The 22,071-nt window shown below is 35.7% G+C and overlaps 1 protein-coding gene across 3 annotated transcripts in view; it reads right to left on the bottom strand.

The window, feature by feature from the left end:
• SNTG1 (syntrophin gamma 1) overlaps positions 1-22,071 on the bottom strand; it is an 868,962-nt gene that overhangs the window by 447,349 nt on the left and 399,542 nt on the right. The window lies entirely within an intron of this gene.

Here is a 22,071-nt window from a genome sequence, read left to right as displayed (position 1 = left end):
CAAGAAATGGGGAAAGGATTCCCTATTTAATAAATGGTGCTGGGAAAATGGGCTAGCCATAAGTAGAAAGCTGAAACTGGATCCTTTCCTTACTCCTTATACGAAGATTAATTCAAGATGGATTAGAGACTTAAATGTTAGACCTAATACCATAAAAACCCTAGAAGAAAATCTAGATAGTACCATTCAGGACATAGGCATGGGCAAGGACTTCATGTCTAAAACACCAAAAGCAACGGCAGCAAAAGCCAAGATTCAATTATTTCTAACTGAGTCCCACCACATGTGGGGATTATGGGAACTGCAATACAAGATGAGATTTGTGTGGGGACACAGCCAAACCATATTAAATGTGGACAATGAAGTCCAGGCTGAGGTGGTCTCAGATGGAGATGAGGAAGTTCTTGGGAGCTGCAGCAAAGGTCACTCTTGCTATGCTTTAGCAAAGAGACTGGTGGCAAATTGCCCCTGCCCTAGAGATCTGCAGAACTTAGACTTAACAGATATGATCTGAAACTGGAACTTATGTTTAAAAGGGAAGCAGAGCATAAAAGTTTGGAAAATTTGCAACCTGATTATGCAATAGGAAAAAAAAAAAATTTCTGGGGAGAAATTCAAGCCGACTGCAGAAATTAGCATAAGTAAGGAGGAGCCAAATGCTAATCTGTAAGACAATGGGAAAAAGATCTCCAGGGCATGTCAGAGATCTTGGTGGCAGCCCCTTACATTATAGGCTTGGAATTCTAGGAGTAAAAATGATTTTGTGGGCCAGGCCCAGGACCTGGCTGCTGTGTGTAGCCTCAGGACATCATGCCTTGCATTTGAGCCACTACAGCTCTAGTATAGCTAAAAGGGGTCAAGGTACAACTCAGGCTGTTGCTTTAGAAGGTGCAAGGGCCAAATTTTGGAAGCTTTCAAGTGGTGTTTGGCCTTCAGTACACAGAAGTCAAGAATTGAGGTTTGGGAACCTCCACCTAGATTTCAGAGGATGTATGGGAATGCCTGGATGTCCAAGCAGAAGTCTGCTGCAGGGGTGGAACCCTCATGGAAAGCCTCTACTAGGGCAATACAGAGGAAAAATGTGGGGTTGGAGCCCCCACATATTATTCCCACTGAAACATTGCCTAGTGGACCTGTAAGAAGAGAGCCACTGTCCTCCATACCCCAGAATGACAGCTTTCACTGTATACCTGGAAAAATCATAGACACTCAATGCCAGCTGTTAAAGCAGCTGAGGGGGGGAGGTGCGGTGTCGGGGAGGTTGAATCCTGCAATGCCACAGGGTGGGAACCCAATTTTTACATCAGTGTGACCTGCTGGATGTGAAACATGTAGTAAAAAGATATTATTTTGGAGCTTTAAGACTTAATGACTGCCCCGATGGATTTCAGACTCACATGGGACCTGTAGCCCTTTTGTTTTGGCCAATTTCTCCAAGTTTGAATGGAAATATTTATCCAATGTTTATACCCACATTGTGTCTTGGAAGTACCTAACTTGTTTTTGGTTTTACAGATTCACAGGTAGAAGGTACTTGCCTTGTCTCAGATGAGAATTTGAACTTGGATTTCTGAATTAATGCTAAAATTAGTTAAGACTTTTCAGCACTGTTGGCAAGACATGATGGTGTTTTGAAATGTGAAAAACATGAGATTTGGGAGGGGCCATGGGCAGAATGATATGGTTTGGTTCTGTGTCCCCACCCAAATGTTATAATATCCACATGTCTAGGGAAGGACCTGTACTCCCCACATGCTGAGGGAGGGAAGTGACTGGATCATGAGGTGGTTTCTCCCATGCTGTTCTCATCATAATGAGTGAATTCTCATAAGATCTGATGGTTTTATAATTGTTTGACAGCACCTCCTTCACACATGCTCTCTGTGTCCTGCTGCCTTGTGAAGAAGGTGTTTGCTTCCCTTTCCCCTTCCACCATGATTTTAAGTTTCCTGAGGCCTCCCAGCTATGCAGAACTGTGGGTCAATTAAACGTCTTTCCTTTACCCACTCTTGGGTATTACTTTACAGCAGCATCAGAACGAACTAACACACCACATAAGCAAGAAGAGTGGAATGAAATATTTAAAGTTGACAGACAAAAGCATGAAGCTAGTACTCTGAATCTTGAAAATTATCCTTCAAAAGTGAAAGGTAAAAATTTTCACAGTCTAAGAAAAATTCAGAGAATTTGTTGCCAATAACCCTGTCTTGCAAAATATGCTAAAAGAACTTCTTAAGAGAGAAGTAAAATGATATAGATCAGAAACTCCGATCTTCATAAAGAAAAATAATTACAGAAGGTATAAGTGAAGGTAAAATGAAACTCTTATTTTTCTTATTATTAATCAATCTAACAGCAAAAAGTTTGTTAAAAATAATAATAGCAATAATGTGTTTCATAATAATAGGTTATGTATAAGTGAAATGAATGACAACAAAGATAAAAGAAATGAGATAGAGGAATTAGGAATATTTTGTTATTAGAAAGTATTTGAACTACCTGTGAAGAGGAATAGTTATTTGAAGTTGTTTTAGATTCATTGTAAATGTATATTGCAAACTCTAAAACCACTGTAAAAATAAGTGAAGAAATAATAAGCTGACATGCTAAGAATGGAGAGTAAATGGAAACATATAAAATGTGCAATTAAAATAGAAAATGCAGAAAAAGAATGGAAGACAAAAATTAAACAAAGAAGGGCAATGAATAGAAATAACAATAAATGTTATAGACATTTATCTAATGGTATCAAAAACCAGTATAATGTCAATGGTCTAAATATACCAATTAAAACACAGGTTGTCAGTGTGGATAAAAATATAAAAATCAACTATATATTGTCTATAAGAGACCCACTTAAATATGAAGAGACATACAACTTAAAGTAAGAGGATACAGAAAGACATACAATGTTTATACAAACCAAAAAAAAGCTGGGGTAGAAAGACTTATTTCAGAGACAGCAGACTAAAAAGCAAGTAAAAGTAACAGGAGTAAAGCACTGAACCATAATAAAGGGATTAGTTCTCTAACAAGATTTATCAGTCTTTAGTGTGTATGTGTCTAACAGCAAAGTATCAAAATATGTGAGGCAAAATGGATAGACCTGCAAGGAGGAAAGGGTGAAATCGCTATTTTCTTTGCAACTTAAACATCCCTCTGTCAGAGATGAACAGACCCAGGAAACATAAAAGTAGTAAGCTTATAGTTGAACTCAATATTAACCATCAATCATCTGGATCTAACTGGTATTCATAACATTCTTCTTAAGCTCATATGGGACATTAACCAAGTTAGACCAGATTCTGGGCCATAAAACACAACTTAAAATATTTAAAAGAATAGAAATCATGCAATATATGTTCTCACACTACAATGGAACTAAACTAGAAATCAATAACAGAAAGATATCTACAAAACCACAAAACACCTGAGGATTAAACAAAACTCTTCTATAGAAAACATGGGTCAAAAAAGAAAGATCAAAAGATATTAAAAATATTTCAAACAAAGTACATAAAAACAAAAAAAACACAACTTTTCAAAGTGCGTGGGATGTAGAGATAGCAGTGCTTAGAAGGAAATTTGGAACATATAATGTATTTTTAGAGCAAAAGTAAGCACAAAATCAGTAATATTAATACCCACCTTAGAAAATTAGAAAAATAAAAGTAAATGAAATTCAATGTAACCGGAAGAAAAAAATAGACTTAGAGCACAAGTAAGTGAAAATGAAAACAAAAATCAATGGAGAAAAATTTTTTTTAAAAGTTAATTCATGGAAAAGATAAATAAAATTAGCAAAACAGTAGCTAGACTAAGAATAAAAAAAGAGAAAAGACACTATTCATATCAGATGTACAGAGGAGACATAACTATAGATCACATGGAAATTAAAATAACAAAAAATACTATAAAATAACAACTGTCTGCCCACAGATTTCACAATGTTGGTGAAACAGACTGATTCCTTGAAAGATACAATTTGCCAAAACTCACACAAGAAGAAACAGTCAGTCTGAATAGTCTATATCTATTAAATAAACTGAAGCAACAATTAATAACCTTTCCAAGCAGGAAGCAAAAGGCTTCTACCAAATGAATTCTACCAAACATTTTAGGAAGAAATTATACTAATTTTCTACAAGCATCTCCAGAAGGCAGAATTGGAGCAAATATTTTCCAACTCATTTGAGGCAGGTATTACACTAATACCAAAACAAGATAAAGTCATTACAAGAATAGAAAATTACAGGCAAAAAAGTGAACAAAATGATAGCAAGTAAAATCCAACAGTGTATACAACTATGCATTACTTCCACTTGGAATTCATTTCAGGCTCCAAAGCTGTTTCATCATTTGAAAATTAATTATTGTAATTTATCATATTCACAAGCTAATAAAAAAACACATGATCTTATCTATGTGTACACACAAAAAAGTATGACAAAATTTAAACATCTGTTCATGAAGAAAACTCTCAGCAAATTAGAAATAGAGGAAAACCTCCTGAACATGAAAAAGAACATTTACAGAATAACTGACATCACACATAATGGTAGAAAACCAAAAGCTTTTCCACAGAGATCAGGAACAAGAAAAAGATACTTCCTATCACCATTCCTTTTAAAAATCATACAGGAAGTCCTAGCTAACATGATATGATGTGAAAAGGAAATAAAAGTTGTACTGATTTGAAGGAAGAAACATAACTGTCTTTGTTTGCAAGATTGATGGTCTACGTAGAAAATACTATAACTGACAAAATAACTCCTAGGACTAATATGTAATATAGGTAGCTTGCATGATACAAGTAAATATATAAATTTTAATCACTTTTCTATATACCACCAATGAACCAGTGCAGTTTGAAATTAGAAATGTAATATCATTTACATTAGCACCACAAAGGTGAAATATTTCAGCATAAATCTTCTTAAAAATGTTCAAGATCTGTATTAGAAAAACTATGAGACTTGAATGAAATGAGTTTAAAAGGAGCTAAATTAATAAAGTATTGTTTTATATTTATGGATAGTAAGACTAAATTGTCAAGATGTCAGTTCTTTGTTACTTTATCTACAGATTTATTACAATCCCAATAGAAGCCTTAGAGAGTTATATTTTGAATATTACCACATTAATTCTAAAGTTAAGATGGGAAAACAGAAGACACAAAATTGGCAATACAATATTAAAGAACAAGGTTGAAGGACTGGCTGACATTGGCTAACTTTATGACTTGCCATATAACTATAGTAATCAAGATATACATATATATGTATATATGTATATATGCATATATTTGTGTGAGTCTATTTCTGTGTTCTTTATTCTGTTCTATTGATCTATCTGTGTGTGTGTATTACACACACAATATTATCTCTCTCTCTTTCTCTCTCTCTCTCTCTCTATGTATGTATAAAATGCACACACACACACTTAATGCAAACGTGGTCATACACCTAAATGTAAAACACAAGTTTATAAAAATTATAGGAATAAATAGAAGACAATCTAGATGACCTTAAATTTGGTGATGACATTTTAGATATATCACCAGAGGCATGATTCATGAAAGAAATTACTGATAAGCTGGAGTTCAGTAAAATTAGAAACATCTGCTTTACAACTGACACTCTCAAGGAAATGAGAAGACAAGCCACATATTGGGGAAAAATATTTCCAAAAAATATTTTCAAAAGGCATATTCTATAAGGGAATGTTTTTCAAAATATACCAAGAACTAAAGAGAGAAATGCAAGCCAAAACAAGGAGATGTTGGGGCAGAGCAAGATGGCAGAATAGAAGCTCACAGTACTATTCATCCCTCCTACCCCCGCCACATGCTGGAACACCAAATTTTAACAACCAACTACATGCAGAGAAGCACCATCACAAGAACCAAAAATCATGTGAAAAATCACAGTACCTAATTTTAACTTTATATTGTGGAAAGAGGTATTGAGGAGGGCCGAAGAGACAGTCATAAATTTCCAATGCCAACAACTGTGGCATAAATTGCCAATGTCAAGCACTGTGGAGACAGAATCTGTGTATCTGGGGGAGGAAAAGCACAGCAACTGAGGGACTTTACATTGAACTCAATGCTGCCCTGTTACAGCAGAGAACGAAGCCATATTGGGATTAGTGAGGGCCGGCACAAGGAGGGAGAATACTTACCAGCCCTAGTCAGAGGGGAATGGCCCATCCCAGCAGTTGGAAGTTTCTCTGCAAGCCTTGCCATCATGGACTGAAGGACCCTGGGGTCCTAGGTAAACTTGAAAGGCAATATAAGACACTAAGACTGCAATTGCTAGGCAAATCCTAGTGCTAGGCTGGGCTTAGAGCAGGCGGACTAGGGTGACATGTTACCTAAGGAGACACTAGCTGTAATAGCTAAGGGAACACTTGTGCCTTTCCTCCTCAAACCCCAGTATTGGATTGAAGCACCAGCTTAGCTGTAGTAGAATGGAACACCTGGTAAATTGCTAAAGTTTTTGACTCCAATCCCTGGCTCCCAGACAGCATCTCTGGACATGTTCAGGGACTGGGGATCTTGCCACCCTGAAGGTAAGGGCTTTAAGCTTCGGGTGCTGAGGATGGCCACAGAGGTGCTTGCATCACGACATCCCTATGTCCTGGTGGTTCAACACAGGGAGAGAGAGAGACTCCCCTTGTTTTGGAGAAATTAAAGGAAAAAAAACAAGACTCTGGCTGGTAATCCAGAGAATTTTTCTGGATCCTTTCTGAGACCTCCAACCTAGTACCTCTATGAGTCTATAAAATCGATAGCATTATTTGGCTTGGGGTTCAAGTCTATTCAAATACCTAGTAAGTCTTCCCAAGAAGGGCAGGTACAAACAAGTCCAATCTGAGAAGACTATAATAAATACCTAATTCTTTAATGCCCAGACACCAAAGAATATTTACAATCATCCACACCATCCAAGAAAACAAGACTTCACCAAATTAACTAAATAAGTCACCAGGGAGCAATCCTGGAGAAATAGAGATATGTGATCTTTCAGAGAATTCAAAATAGCTGTTTTGAGGGAACCCGAGGGAATTCAAGAAAACACAGAGAAGGAATTCAGAATCCCATTATATATATTTAACAAAGAGATTGAAATAAGCGAAATAATCTAGTGGAAATTCTGGAGTTGAAAAATGCACACGACATATTGAAGAATGTATTAGAGTATCTTTTTTTTTTTTTTTTTTTTTGAGGCAGAGTCTTGCTCTGTAGCCCAGGTTGGAGTGAAGTGGCATGATCTTGCAACTTCCGCTTCCCGGGTTCAAGCAATTCTCCTGCCTCAGCCTCCCGAGTAGCTGGGGCTGCAGGCATGTGCCACCACCCCGGCTTATTTTTGTATTTTTAGTAGAGACTGGATTTTACCATATTAGCCAGGTCTAATGGCTAGTCTCAAACTCCTGACCTCAGGAAATTTGCCCACCTTGACCTCCCAAAGTGCTGGGATTACAAGCATGAGCCACTGTGCCCAGCCACATCAAAATATTTTAACAGGAGAATTGATTAAGCAAAAGAAAGAATTAGTGAACCTGAAGACAGACTATTTGAAAATACACAGAAGAGACAAAAGAAATAAGAATAAAAGACAATGAAGCATGCCTACGAGATCTAGACAATAACCCCAAAAGGGCAAGTCTAAGAGTTACTGCCATTAAGGAGGCAGACAGAGATAGTAGAAAGTTTATGCAAAGGAATAACAACAGAGAATTTTCCAAACTTAGAGAAATATATCAGTATTCAAATACAAGAACATTATAGAACACCAAATAGTTTTAACCCTGAAAAGACTACCTCAAGACATTTAATAATCGAACTCTCAAAGGTCAAGGATACAGAGAGGAATCTAAAAGCAGCAAGAGAAAAGAAACAAATAGCATACAATGGAGCTCCAATATAGCCGGCAGCAGACTTCTCAGTGGAAGCCTTATAGATCAGGAGAGACAGACATTATATATTTAAAGTGCTGAAGAAAAACAAAAGAAAAAATACTTTTTTTCAAGAATAGTATTTCCAGTAAAAATATCTTTCAAGCATGAAAGAGAAATAAAGACCTTCCCAGACAAACAAACCTGAGGGATTTTATCAACACCAGACCTGACCTATAAGAAATGCTAAAGGCAATTCTCCAATCTGAAAAAGAATGTTAAGAAGCAATTAAAAACACCCGAATCCAAAAGCACAAGACTCACTGGTAATAGTAAGTACACAGAAAACAGAGAAAATTATAACATTGTAATTGTGATGTATAAACTACTCTTAAGTAGAAAGACTAAAAGATGAACTGATCAAAAATAATAACTACAACACATTTTTAAGACATAGACACTAAAAGGTAAAATAAGATATAAATAGAAACAACAAAAATTTAAAAATTGGGGGAACAAAGTTAAAGTGTACAGTTTATATTAGTTTTCGTTTTGCTTGTATGTTTACACAATCTTTGTTAAGCTATTATTAGTTTAAAATAATAAGTTATAAGATATTATTTTCAAGCCTCATTTTGACCTCAAATCTACAACCACACAACAGGTATACAAATAATAAAAAGCAAGAAATTAAATCAAACTACCAGAGAAAGTCACCTTCACTAAAAAGGAGACAGGAAAGAAAGAAGGAAGGAAGATCACAAAACAACAAGAAAATAACAAATGGCAGGAGTAAGTCCTTACTTATCAATAATAACACTGAATTTAAATGGACTAAACTCTCCAGTCAAAAATATAGAGTGGCTAAATGAATTAAAAGAAAAGACCCAATAACCTGTTCCCTACAAGAAACACACCTCACATACAAAGACACACATAGACTGACCTCAGGAAATTTGCCCACCTTGGCCTCCCAAAGTGCTGGGATTACAAGCATGAGCCACTGTGCCCAGCCACATCAAAATATTTTAATAGGAGAATTGATTAAGCAAAAGAAAGAATTAGTGAACCTGAAGACAGACTATTTGAAAATACACAGAAGAGACAAAAGAAATAAGAATAAAAGACAATGAAGCATGCCTACGAGATCTAGACAATAACCCCAAAAGGGTTTATTCCATAAAGGAATGGAAAAAGATGTTCCATGCAAATTAAAACCAAAAAAAAAAAAAAAAAAAAAAAGAGCAGGAGTTACTACACTTATATCAGACAAAATAGATTTCAAGATAAAACTATAAAAAGAGACAAGGCAATATAACGATAAAAGAGTCAATTCAGCAAGAGGATACAGAAACTGTAAATATATATGCACCCAACATTGGAGCACCCAGATACACATAGGGAATATTATTAAAGCTAAGGAGAGAGATAGACCTTGACACAATAATAGCTGGGTACTGCAAAACCTCACTTTCAGCATTAGACTGATCATTCAGACAGAAAATCAGCAAAGAAATGTCAGACTTAATCTGTGCTATAAACCAAAAGGACCTATATGTGTATTAGGTACATTCGTAATGTTACAGAACGTTTCACTCAACAGCCACAAAATACATACTTTTTTTTTCCTCAGCATGTGGATCATTCTTAAAGATAGACCATATATTCAGCCACAAAACAGGACTTAAAATATACAACAAAATGAAATAATGTCATGTATCTTCTCTGAGCACAACGGAATAAAATTAGAAATAAGTAACAGGTAGAATTTTGGAAACTAAACAAGCGCATGAAAATGAAACAATATGATCCTGAAAGACCAGTGGATCAATGAAGAAAATGAGAAGAAAATTGGAAAATTTCTCTAAACAAATGGTATTGGAAACACAACATACCAAAATCCGTGGGATGTAGCAAATACAGTTCAAAGATGAAAATTTATAGCTACAAGTGCCTATATTAAAAAAGAAGAAAACTTTTAAATAAATAGCCCAGTGATGCATCCTAAAGAACTAGAAATATCAACAGAACACCAAATACAAAAGTAGTAGAAAAGACATAATAAAGATCAGAGCAGAATTAAATGAAATCTAAATGAAGAAAACAATACAAAAGATCAATTCAACAAAAAGTTGCTTTCATGAAAGATAAACAAAATTGACAAGTCTTTAGTCAGACTATGAAAAAAGAGAAAGCCAAATAAATAATATCACGGATGAAAAGTGAGACATTACAATTGATATGGCAGAAATTCAAAAGATCATTAGTGGCTTCTATAAGCAACTTTGTGCCAATAAATTGGAAAATCTAAAAGAAATGAACAGATTCCTAGACACATACAACCTATCATGATTGAACCACAAAGAAATCCAATCCCCGAACAGACCAATAACAAAGAATGAGATTGAAGCCTTAATAAAAAGTCTCCCAGTAAAGTCCAGAACCCAATGTCTTCACTGCTAAACCCTACCAAACACTGAAATACAACTAACAGCAATCCTACTCAAACTGTTCTGAAACACAGAGGAAGAGCAAATACTTCCAAGCTTATTCTACAAGGCCAGTATTACCCTGACACCAAAACCAGACAAAGGTACGTCAAAAACAGAAAACTTCAGACCAATATTTCTAATGAATATTGATGTAAATATCCTCAACAAAATACTAACAAACCAAATTCAACAATATATTAAAGCGATCATTCATCATAACCATGTTGGATTTATCCCAGGGATTCAAGAATGGTTTCACATATGCAAATCAATTAATATGATACATTGTATCAACAGAATGAAGGACAAAAACCATATGATCATTTCAATTGATGGTGAAAAAGCATTTGATAAAATTCAACATACTTCAGCATAATAAAGGTTATATATGACAGGCCCACAGATGGTATCATACTGAATGGGGAAAAACTGAAAAAAACCTTTTCTCTTAGATTTGGAACATGACAAGGATACCCACGTTCACCACTATTGTTCAACAAGGTACTGGAAGTATTAGCGAGATTAATCAGATAAGTTAAAGATATAAAGGCCATACAAATTGAAAAGGAAGATGCCAAACTATCCTTGTTTGCAGATGTTGTAATCTTATATTTGGAAAAACGTAAAGACTTCCCTAAAAGATTGTTAGACAAATTCAGTAAAGTTGTAGTATAAAAAAATCAATATACAAAAATCAGCAGCATTTTGTTTTATGTATGTATGTATGTATGCATGTATGTATTTATTTATTTTTGAGACGGAGTCTTGCTTTGTCCCCCAGGCTGGAGTGCAGTAGCAAGATCTCGGCTCACTGCAATCTCCACCTCCCAGGTTCAAGCAATACTTTTGTCTCAGCCTCCCGAGGAGCTGGGATTACAGCACCACGTCCCCAGCTAATTTTTGTACTTTTGTAAGTATGTATTTCTACTAAAAATATAAAATCATTTCCAAAAATCATTAAATAGAATCAAGCTTTTGTCTTGGCTTTCCTATAAGAGCTATAACACAAGGTAAACAAATAGAATAAATACATTATATGTATATATATATCTATCTGTATACATAGATATATATAACACATGTGCATATGTGTTCTGTGTATATATACACACATATACATATATAGATATATATGAATACACATACATATATACACAGATAGAATACATATATGTATTCTAGTTGATAAAACGTAGGAATAATAGAATTGAAATAGAAAATATATGCAATACCACCTTGAAAAGTCCTCAAAAAGAGAGGTACATTATAATAGAAGGTTGATGACAGGATGTATGTGCATGTATTATTTTTTATGTAAACACATTGTTGCACACACATATATAGAATGTGTATTTCAGTACGTTAGAACTGATATCCATGGCTCTATAGTCTAAATTTCCACAGATAACACAATTCAGGAATTGACAGGAAAGCCTCTGTTTCTCAAATCTACTTAAGGAAATTTTCCCAGTGGTATCGGAAGCAGAGATCTTTGTCCCCCATTAACATCCTTTGGAGAAAAATAGTGCAGAGGCTTACCGTGGGAGTCACACAGCGCCATTTGTATTATGAGTAATTGAGAGATTAGTTCTCTACTGTGAAGTGATGGAGGGCAATGAATCAGGCATTATCTTTCTTTCCCTGGGGAAAATGAGTTGGAAAATTCAATAGATGGAGCTTTAGGGAGGTAAACAAGATCTGGGCCAAGAGGAGCGTATCAGTATGTGTTTTCAAGTTAAACAAATACTGATGCTTTTATGCAGTTAGGCATTGTATCCAATGCATTCCACAATGGCACAATTATATAATTACCTTCAAACATTCTTTTGCACATACTTGTAGATTGCCTTGCACATGTTGAAAACATCTACAAGAACAGACTAGCAAAAGTGACATGAGACAGTTCCTACTCTCAAGTCCAGGGAGAAAGACAAGCACGTAGTAATTACAACTCAGACAATAAGTGATATGTTCTGAATAGGCAAACGATGTCATGAGCACACAAATAGAGAAGAAAAGGAAAGTAAGAATGTGTTCTAGCTCTTTTCCAGAGAAGACATGTAAAAGACCAAATTCTTCCTATGGTAGGACTCCTCTCCTTCCCACTTGCATTGCTCTAATTCAAACTCCTTTGTTTCTGTCTGTGCTAACACTGTTTCACACACCATCATCCTATTTCGGTCTCATTCCTGACTATTCTTCATATTGCTGCCAGGATTATCTTAAGGATAGGCATGTGCATTACTTTTCCACCTAGAGTCTTCTGCTGTTTACTGTTGCTAAGGGACTGATGTGTAGAATTCTGAAAGTTAACTGTTCTATAGAGAATAACCTTGCACTTTATCTTCAGACCAAAGAAGCTTTTGGGAGTAAAAACGGACACTGTCAGTCATGATTTTAGAAATAGTGATATAATCAGGATTGTTCTGGACAAACTATGTCACCTGGCAATTAGGCTTCACCTACATGCCAGGTTGCAAAGGATACAAATTTTTGCTAATACTAATAGATACCTCTGTTGGCTGGGTTGAAACTTACCCTACCAGAACAGAAAAGGTTCTCTTAAAGGAAATAATTCCCCTAAGGAATCTACCACATATTTATCAAAAGCACCTCCAATAGCTTTTCCTTCTCCTCCCCACTTATTTTGGGCTTCAGTGACAATCACTCACTACTTTTTAAATATAGATTCAGCTTAGACCTTTATAATCATTGTTTCTTTAGCAGTGAAATCTTGAACTCCTCTTCATTTAACAACATACTTATCTTTCAAAATGCAGATTAAATACTATCTCCATTAATTTTTTAAACATTTTCCAGTGGAAATATTGCTCCACTATTACTGGAATTTCGGCACATATAAATTTCAGCACAGTTCTTGGTCATAGTGGTTGTTCAATATGTATTTGTTGATTGCATACTCTTATTGTGTTTACAAGTTCTCATTGTATTATCTAGTACATATCCCTCTGCAATCAACTGTATACTTATCTAGATTAGAATTAAATCCTTAGTACTAACTGGATTGCTTGGAACATACTAGTTTCTCATCATTTGCTGAATTATTAAACGTATTCTTTTTCATATGGCCTAGGCCATGAAAAGTTTGCCATCAGCAGAAAATGAAATTATTTTAAAATTTTTTATAAATTCCTTTCTTTGAACAGATTTGCTATATAACATAGTGACCAAACAAGAAGCCATATAAAGAATGTTTCAATAACTTGCAGTACTCTTAATTAGGTTTTGTGACATTTTAAAATGGTAACATTAGTAAAGGCATTAATTCCTCATTCTGTCAAACAAGTTCTAAATTCAAGTACATCAAAAGATTAAAAATGAATTAAGTAGACATGATCATGGCCACACGGTATTGAGAGGTGACAGTGTGCTAGCAGCCCTCACTTTCAGCGACTCCTCGCCCTCGGAGTCAACTCTGGCTGCGCTTGAGGAGCCCTTCAGCCTGCCATGGCACCGTGGGAGCCCCTCTCTGGGCGGGCTGAGGTCGGAGCCTCCTCCCTCTGCTTGCAGGGAGGTGCGGAGAGACAGGCGCCGGCGGGAACTGGTGCTACGTGCCACACTCCCGCCCCAGTGCGAATTCCAGCAGGTGCAGGCGTGGACTTGGCGGCCCCGCCCACGGAACAGGTGGCAAGCGCCATTGGTCCAGGGCAGTGAGGGGCTTAGCACCACTGCCAGGCAGCTGTGGAGGTTGCGCCGGGTCCCCCAGCAGTGCTGGCCCACCCGGCTGCACTCAAATTCTCGCCGGGCCTCCCCGCAGGGCAGGGCTGGCGACCTGCAGCCCGCCATGTCTGAGCTCCCCCACTGCGATGGGCTCCCCCTCAGCCTGAGCCTCCCCTACTGGTGTCGCCCCCTGCTCTGGAGGCGCCTGGTCCCATCGACAACCCAAGCCTGAGGAGTGCAGGCTGCGGCTCCAGACTGGTAGGCAGCTCTGCCTGCAGCCGGGATGCAGGATCCACTAGGTGAAGCCAGCTGGGCTCCTGAGCTGGATGGAGACTTGGAGAACTTTTATATCTAGCGGGAAGATTGTATGTGCACCAATCAGCACTCTGTGTCTAGCTAATTTGGTGGGGACTTGGAGAACTTTTATGTCTAGCTAGAGGATCCTAAATACACCAATCAGCATTCTGTATCTAGCTCAAGGATTGTAAATACACCAATTAGTACTCTGTGCCTAGCTCAAAGTTTGTAAATACATCAATTGGTACTCTGTAATTAGCTAACTCTGTATCTAGCTAACCTAGTGGGGACTTAGAGAACTTTTCTGTCTAGCACTCTGTGTCTAGCTCAAGTATTGCAAAGGCGCCGATCAGCACTCTGCATCTAGCTCAAGGACTCACTGCAAGCACTCTGTCAAAACGGACCAATCAGCTCTCTGTAAAATGGACCAATCAGCAGGATGTGGGTGGGGCCAGACAAGGGAATAAAAGCAGGGTGCCTGAGCTAGGCAGTGGCAACCCCATGGGGTCTCCTTCCACATTGTGGAAGCTTTGTTCTTTTGCTCTTTGCAATAAGTCTTGCTGTTGCTCACTCTTTGGATCCAAGCTGTCTTTAAGAGCTGTAACACTGACCACGCAGGTCTGCAGCTTCACTCCTGACAGCGAGACCATGAACCCACCAGAAGGAGGAAGCTCCAGACACAACTGAATGTCTGAAGGAACAAACTCTGAATACACCATCTTTAAGAACTGTAACACTCATCGGGAGGTTCCGCGGCTTCATTCTAGAAGTCAGTGAGACTAAGAACCCACCAATTCCAGACACAGTATGACATCATAGGAGATGGAGAATATGCACCCAACTTTCATGCTTGAACTGAAACTTTTTTTTCTAACAAATATGCTGTGGCATCATCAAAGATTCTACCGTGTTTACCAAATTCTGTAAGTTGGGAAAATCTGTACAAGTTTATTGTGTTTTACCTCATTGTTTTTAAACGTTTTGAATTGATGACTTGCAGTGACAAGACTGAGAGAAGATTAAACATAAATGAAAGAATAGTGACATTAAGTAAGGTAAACCATGTCACATGATGTCTGAAGAAGAAAGAATTTAAAAGTTGGCTTCTTGAAAAGCAACTGAAATGTGATATGAATAAAAACATTGGGAAAAACACTTGAGAGATTTTTCTTCTTTCAGTGAAGTCTTCTCACATTCGGTTTCCACTTTTCTGAACTTCCAGGTAGTATTTATTCGATGAGAATCTAAATGGTAGAAATGTGCTTATCAGCATACTTTTGCTCACGTCTGTGAATTGTTGTGCTTGATTGCAGTGCAGGTGTTCATGGTGGGAATAACAAGAGCAGAGCTTTGATGAGATGCATCCTTAGTATTACTACGATTTTCTTTTCAATGGTTTTGAATGAAAGATAGTTAAGAAGGCATACCTATTTTCACTATTAAGTGTCCAAGAGAAAGTAAATATTCTTAGAATCACTACATACTTGAAGTATGCTTCATTTCAGTCCTACACTACAGGTTTTCTGTTTTGTTTATTGAAACAATCTGCATTTTGTCATTCCACTCAACATTTCAATATGATTCTCCACTATCATTTTCACTACCTACAGTATTAGTTCATTATATCTTACTTTTTTTTATCTATTCTTAAAATAATTCTCAATAATGTTGCATAATACGATCAATACAGTTAATTTTTCTTTTATTGTACACTATATAATTTGTGGGGAATGCCAGTAAAGTTCATACAAAATTTGAATGCTACTAAGGTTATGAAGTAAATTTAAAAGTAATTACTCATATCAACATATAAAATATCTCCTATTGACTCCCATAAAGCAATGATACTGTTCCTTTCCCATAGGCTACGTATGGGAAATAAAATTGAATTGCACTCAACACTGCACCATAGACATAACAAACTGAAGATAAATTAACATTCCTCAGTGACCACTGCAGCTCTATCCCTTATCTTGCATTTTAGAAATTATAAATAATATATATATACAAGAACATTATAATAAAGTTAAATGACTTTTTAAATTTATTTCTTAAGGCAATCCATTCACAATACTTAGTAATTAAATTTTTTGATGAATTATTTAATAAATTACAATCAATGAGTTTAATGCTGTCAATCTATCAAAACACTATAGTTAGAAGCAGTAAGATAAGGGGTAGAAAAATTGTAACACGTTGTCTTACTCTCAAGGTAATGATCACCTAGTAGATAGAAAAGTTCACCAGTGCTTACAACACTAGGTAAAGTAAAAGTACTCAAAAAGGCATAAGCCAGATGTAGAGTTAGAAGATATCACATTTAATTGGGGAGATTACACAAATCTTTGTAAAAGAAATAACATTTGAAATTGTTCTATAATTATTTACATTTCAACATGGGGTAAAGGAAGAGGTGATATAGATCATTTCAGATTGATGAAATAACATAAAGAAAAGCATGATTTTAGACATAAGTCACTTTCAGGAAATATCAAAAACTTTGAAACTCTTTGATGAGATTCATGTCTCCATCTATACCTCTCAATATATTTTCTTCAAATGAATGATTGGTTGGTTTTTTACTTGTTATAAGTGTGCCTAATAAGGCTACCAAAGTCTTTCATTGAAAATTATCTCCTTCAGACATTCCAGTCACTGTGCACTTAATTGGAATGCCTAGAGTAAAAGAGGGAAGAGGGACTTTTTTTAAGGCTCAAAAATGTTTGATTTGGTGAAACCTATAAATCCATGGAACCAAGAATCCCAATAAAGCTTAAGCACAAGAAAAATGAAAATAACTACACAGAAGCATGTCCCAATCAAGTTGATCAAAACTAGAGATAAAAAGGAAAACTTTAAATGAGCCAGTGAATTTTAAAAAAACAACAGCAGCAACAACAACAAGATTTATAGTATCAGGGAGTAAAGATGAAATCATCAACTCAAGAAAATTAAATACAAACACTGAACCCAGATTTGAAATGGAATGTTCTCCTCGGTTTTAATAAGTAACTGTCCACTGAAGGGGCCTAGAGGGGACGACTGGATGAGCTAATGGCAATGGGTGTACCTAACATTGGTACATACATTAGCTACACCCTAATGTATGTAACCATACATTAGGGTGTACCTAATGGGTGTCTGTGTTTTAAATGGAGAAACCAAGATTGAAAAGACAGCATGGGGAAAATTAAAATATATATATATATAAGAAAATGGATTGGCTATTAAATACTGATAAATCTTTTATCAATAATTTTTTAAAGCATGATAATGCCAAGCTAATTATGTGGAAAAATAATCCTTGTATTTCAGATATGCACACTGAAGTATCTGAGGTAGAAATAAGAGGGTGCCGAAACTTAACTTTTAAATATTTCTGGAAAACAAATTATGATAAGGGGAGATAAAAGAAGATACTGATCACTGTCAGTTCTTTACATTGTTTTTTTTTGTGTCTGTTTAGGTTATCCAGAATATAATTTAAAGCAACTGTAAGTATATAAAAGATATATATTTTAAACACCAGTTTTTAAAAATATGTTTAATATAATTTTGGCATTATAAAATAAACTGAAAATAAAATAGCCATTTTAACTTGTGTGGGATATAGCTCATTTTGGTTTCCTTTTGCATTTCTCTGATGACTAACAGTGTTGCACATTTTTTCATTTATGTTTGGTCATTTGTATGTCTTCTTTTTAGATATGTCAATTCAGATCATTTGCCCATTTTTTAATAGGATAGTTTTCCTGCTATGGAGTTGAATTCCTTCCATATTTTGAATATTAACCCCTTATCAAAGTACAATTTGCAAATATTTTTCTCTCCATCTATGGTTGTCTTTTTGCTGGGTTAAATTGTTTCCTTTGCAGCGCAGAAATTTTCTAGTTTGATGAAACCCCATTTGCACATTTTTGCTTTGATTTCCTGTGCTTTTGGGATCATATAAAAAAAATCATTGCCTAGCCTATATCATGCAGCTTTTCCTCTAAGTTTTTATTTGAATAGTTTTATAGTTTCAAATCTTACATTTCAGCATACACTCCATTTTTAGTCTATTCTTGTATATGGGGTGCGCTAAGGGTCCAGTGCCATTCTTTTGCATGTGAATAGCCAGTTTTCCTAACAGCATCTATTGCAGAGACTGTCCTTTCCCCATGTGTGCTCTACTTTTGTGAAGGATTACCATGGAATTTTGATGGGGATTGCATTGAATCTGTAGATTGCTTTAGGTAGTGTGAATATTTTAACAATATTAATTATCCTAATCCACAAACATAGGGCATCTGACTGCACGTGATTGTTAAACTTTAAATTCCTCAAATCTGAAACCTAACTGGATGTTAGTAATTTTGGGTAAGATAGTTGTATTTTACTATATTTATGTTTTAAATCCCTTATAGTTAACATATGCCTAGTGGAGAACCTTATAGACGAAATTATATTGTTCCCTGGTTTTTGTTTCACAATAATACTGGAAGACATGCTAGGAATTGAGAAAAGGTATAGATGAACATATTTTGCCATGTGGAAGTTTAGTAATTGGTATGGGGTGGTTTATTATGCTATTTTTATTGTTTTTGTATATGCTTGAAATTTTTCATAATTGTAGTACTTTTTAACCCAAACCCTTGGCTACTGACTGAAAGATTGTTACTTTTTCCACAATCTCTTTCCTCCTTGAGGCAGCTGAAGTGCCAGCTTCCAGGTACTGCTTGGATTTTCAATTTTACTCTGTTACTCACCTTACATATTTCTGAATTCATTGTGCATAAAAATATTATATTTTATCTAGAATTTAAAAAATTATACCAAAATTTCATTTGGATAAATAAGCTATCTCTCATTGGGGCCATCTATCTCTGTTATTTTGAGACAACCACTAAACATCCATCTTCTTGGAAATAAGACTAGCAAGGAATTGACCAGAACAGATAGATGGGGAGAACTAAAAGTATTTGTTGGTTTAATTTTTTACAATATCACTGAAATCACAGATAATATTCACTCTAATAGCTTTGGATTTACTATTAAATTTTTGTATTTTCAAAATAGGAACACTGAACCCACAGTGAAACCCAGAGTAGACTATGTAACTTGTCCATTGTCATACAGCTAGATTTTTTTCTACTTTGAAAACAAACAAAAACATATTCTTCACAAAATACATTCTAGAATCATATGCACACTACTTTTCGTTACTGTTATGGAGAATATATTCTTCCAGTCCTCTCCATTAATGGGGATAATTAAGAGTCTGCAGTGATCCCAGGAGAACAGATAATGCACAAATATCAAATAACTGAACTAGAGAAATTAAATGCAAAGACTACTACTTGGTTACCCTGGCAACTTACCTAATTGAATATTTCACATTACTCTTGGGTGAGTCAAAAACTATACAAAGTGTATTTCCATGTATTTTCTACAGAATATTTTTGAGAATAATCTCAAGATACAATTTTCCAACACTTGCCTACTTTTAAGAATGTTTTCTTTGTTGAGTTCATAAGAAATATACATAAAAAGAGAACTGAACCAGTTATAGTGGATAACAATTTAAGATTTTGAAGTATATTTTCAGAATTTCAAGGTACATAGGCCCAAAGCATTTATATTTTCAGTCACGTTATGCATACCAAAAAGACATATTTTAAGAATAAGACGTTTGTATGTAAAAGATGATTTGTAACCCTAGGCACACAACCTACTTAATGTATCCACTCAAGGGATCCTGTTAAGAAAAGGTTAATTTTGCTTTCAGTCAAAACCCATACATAAACACACACCTCATCAAAACGTGATTATAAAAGCACTTAGGCTCTGCATTTAAAATGTGAAGTTGGAGGTTAATCAGCACACATATTGCTGTCTACAATGGAACATAACCTTTCCTAAAGTGGCACACTGTGTAGGTTCTTGCAGTCCTTGATAATAAATGCTGACAGAGGTATCCAATTATTCAGGCTTGGCTGCAGCCACAGTCCCTTGACTATGTAAGATAAATGGGATGGTGGAGAACACACAGAGGGAACACAAACCTTAGATAGCCAAGTATAAAACGAAAGAAAAACGGAACTTAAAAGCAGTAATTTTAAGTTCATAGGAAGGCTCATAACACTTTTAGAAAGAATCATGCCTCAGTGAAATAAGCAATGAATCAGAAGTCAGGACCTAATTTTGGCTTAAGCCTTAAGTAGCTCTGTGATCTTGAAATAAAATTTTCTGGACATTTGTGTTCTCATTTGTCTAAAGGCAGGAGGTGGCAATTGAACACTGAAATAGATTAACTGTAAGACTCTATTTAGCTATGACATTTCATGATTCAATTATATACACACATTCTTTATATATGGGAAATGTGTATTTTATACTGGTATGTATATCTTATCTCACAATACTAATTGTTTAACCAATATATCAAATCTTATGTAAGAACACTTTAATAGTTTCACAGACTCACTTTCAAAGGATACTTATATTTATTTATGTATTTATTTTGGGATGGAGTTTTGCTCTTGTTGCCCAGGCTGGAGTGCAATGGCATGGTCTCAACTCATTGCAACCTCCGCCTCCCAGGTTCAAGTGATTCTCCTGTCTCAGCTTCCTGCGTAGCTGGGATTACAGGCATGTGCCACCACACCTGGCTAATTTTGTATTTTTAGTAGAGAAAGGGTTTCTCCATGTTGGTCAAGCTGGTCTTCAATTTCCAATCTCAGGTGATCTGCCCGCCTTGACCTCCCAAAGTGCTGGGATTACATGGGTGAGCCACCAAGCCCAGCCAGGATACTTACATTAAATAAAATTGCAATAGTTAAAGATTCTTGAAATTCTACCCTTAGAACTGCTTTCAGAATGTATTTCTGCAATTTTCCTCAGCAATTAAAATCTTTATCCTTTGAAATGTAAATGTTATAACACTCCAAGGAACCCATAATTATTTTATTTAATAAAACCAGAGAAGAATCCAGGTAACAAGTTTGACATAAAACAAAACAGATATTTCAAGCAATGCCACATCTTTGGAGTAGGTAAACTCCTTCCCCTGGTGACCAATTTAAAGGACAATGTTCATTTTAAACTGTAAGCTTAGATATATGAGGATCTTATAGATAAATGCATATGCAAGTGGATATGCTCAAACACAGATTGAGTTTCAATTAACATTGATTAAATAAAATGGGTTGTTTGACTATTTTTACGCACATAGACACTGAATTTTTACTTTTGATATTAAAACCACAGAATTTCTCTCAGACCACAGTGCAATCAAACTACAACTCAGGACTAAGAAACTCAATCAAAACCACTCAGCTACATGGAAACTGAACAACCTGCTCCTGAATGACTACTGGGTACATAACGAAATGAAAGCAGAAATAAAGATGTTCTTTGAAACCAATGAGAACAAAGATACAACATACCAGAATCTCTGGGACACATTTAAAGCAGTGTGTAGAGGGAAATTTATAGCACTAAATGCCCGCAAGAGAAAGCAGGAAAGATCTAAAATTGACACTCTAACATCACAATTAAAAGAACGAGAGAGGCAAGAGCAAACACACTCAAAAGCTAGCAGAAGGCAAGAAATAACTAAGATCAGAGCAGAACTGAAGGAGATAGAGACACAAAAAACCCTCCAAAAAATCAATGAATCCAGGAGTTGGTTTTTTGAAAAGATCAACAAAATTGACAGACC

The sequence above is a fragment of the Piliocolobus tephrosceles genome, chromosome 7 (assembly GCF_002776525.5).
Source record: "Piliocolobus tephrosceles isolate RC106 chromosome 7, ASM277652v3, whole genome shotgun sequence".
NCBI lineage: Eukaryota > Metazoa > Chordata > Mammalia > Primates > Cercopithecidae > Piliocolobus > Piliocolobus tephrosceles.
This window is presented reverse-complemented; position numbering and strand designations above follow the sequence as displayed.